The 2,011-nt window shown below is 32.0% G+C and overlaps 1 protein-coding gene across 1 annotated transcript in view; it reads right to left on the reverse strand.

The window, feature by feature from the left end:
- LOC109583830 (uncharacterized) overlaps positions 1 to 2,011 on the reverse strand; it is a 7,038-nt gene that overhangs the window by 3,241 nt on the left and 1,786 nt on the right. The gene's annotated exons all lie outside the window — the stretch shown is intronic.

The raw sequence follows: 2,011 nt of genomic DNA on the forward strand, positions 1-2,011 counted from the left end.
TATTGAAAATGTAAAAAAAATTAGGTACTTTTGGAGCAATTTAGGTATTTTCAGAATTTTGACATTTTCTTAAAATGACTGTAACTCAAAAATTGAAGTCGGAATCAACTCAAACTTTTTACACAGCATAAGGGCATTAATGTGTATGAGAGAATGTAATAAAAATTAGGGTGATTTTGAAGCCATTTTTGGAAAACCATGCATTGCTATCAATGTACTGGACTAGGCTGTTAAAGAGAATGACCAATTATTGATAAAAAAAACTTTAAAAGTTATTGTTTGGCCTAATTCAACATTTTACATTTTTCACACAGAAATTATTAGTAGTTATTAAAAGTCAAGTTATGCAGTGTTTTCACTTATCTCTGCACTTTTATCTGATTTTGACGAATTCTCATCTGGAACACTTTCAGAGGAAGTTATGAACGAACTTTTTCCACGATACAAGAAACTTGAATACCTCTTTGTCAATTTTACTGCTTTGTTTCCAGTGCTTTTAACTGAGCTCCACTTAAGTATGAAGTTCAAAATGCTCAATGGTATCAAACTCATTAACATGTACACAATGATACTCATGTAAGGGCTCTCTTCAAATGTTCCTCTATCACATTTTCCAGGGACATAACCAAATGCCTCGCATTCAAAGTATTCTCTTAAAGCTGCTTGAAACTTTCCAGCTTTTGCTGTTATGTCACTAACATGCCCTAAAATGAAAACACCAAAAATAATAAAAGATGTGAAAACTAAGAGGATTTTTTTCTCTGCAGTGCTGAGCTGGGTATGACTTTTCTTTTTCAAGAAATTAGTTTTCTATCAACAAAAATAGAGTATTTATATAAATTCATAATTGTAGTATACTTACTTTCCTAATAGTCCAAAGAATTATAATTAGCATCATAACACCAAGAGCAAGTAAAATGTCTATTGGAAGTGTTGTAGAATAGAACCACATTTCACCATTGCTGATGCAAAGGGTTGTTGGAAAACGGTGGATATTATATTTGAATTTGTCAACGGAGAGGCAAATGATAACAGCTGGCAATGGAAGTAGTATAGCTTTAAAGATATAGGAAATGGATTATTTTTAAAATTAATAAGTGCAATAATACTCACACAAAATGGTCACAGTTGTAAATATATACTTGTTCCGTCCCAGCTTTTCAAATCTATTTGCTTGGAAGGGAAACAATACTTTGTGAAAGAATATAGCAACATGAAAGAACCACCACAATGCCATATTTACAATGGCGTAATGAAATACAACTCCTATATACATTAAAAATAAAAGCTGTAGATAAGTGATTAATTTCACCTGAAAATATACAAAAAGGAGTTGGATTATTTAGTGTCTCTAGTAGACTAACTGAACTGCAGTATAATCCATGCCGATCAATAGCTGTTATGATTACTACTATGACTAGATATGGATACATCAAATTAAAATTATTTTAATGCTCTTTACCAAATACAATCATGTCTATGACTTGAAAAAATACCAATACAGAAGGATATGCTAGCCTGCAATGATAGAAATAATACAATATTAATTTAGATCTAGGTCTGAATTAAAGGCACTAACAAAGTTTTATATTCTTTGACAGCAACAATAATTGTAACAACGCAAAAAATTAATCCCAGACCAGTTGCAACAACTTCCGAATAGATCAGTATTTGTGAGTTTAAATGAGAAGTTTGTTCAAAACTGTCACATCTTGGCTCACAGATTAAATCTGTTTTAACAAAATCTTCTCTGCACACTATACCATCAGTACCATTGGTATCATTTATGCCTTCAATTGGAATTGTGACAGAAGATGAACCATTGGCAACTGCTTAAAGTATAAATTATTAGTAATATTTAAATAATTATCATACCATTTGGTAGTGTAGTACAGTCAGGTAGAAGTGAGCCATACCCGTAGTTGTTTGCTACTGTCCACAGGTCTGAACAAACACCTGTACTTATGAGGAAGCAGTCTTCCTTGGTAGCCTTGTAAGATTTTCCAGTTGA

This window comes from Amphimedon queenslandica, unplaced genomic scaffold, assembly GCF_000090795.2.
Source record: "Amphimedon queenslandica unplaced genomic scaffold, v1.1 AMPQUscaffold_13277, whole genome shotgun sequence".
Classification (NCBI taxonomy): Eukaryota; Metazoa; Porifera; class Demospongiae; order Haplosclerida; family Niphatidae; genus Amphimedon; species Amphimedon queenslandica.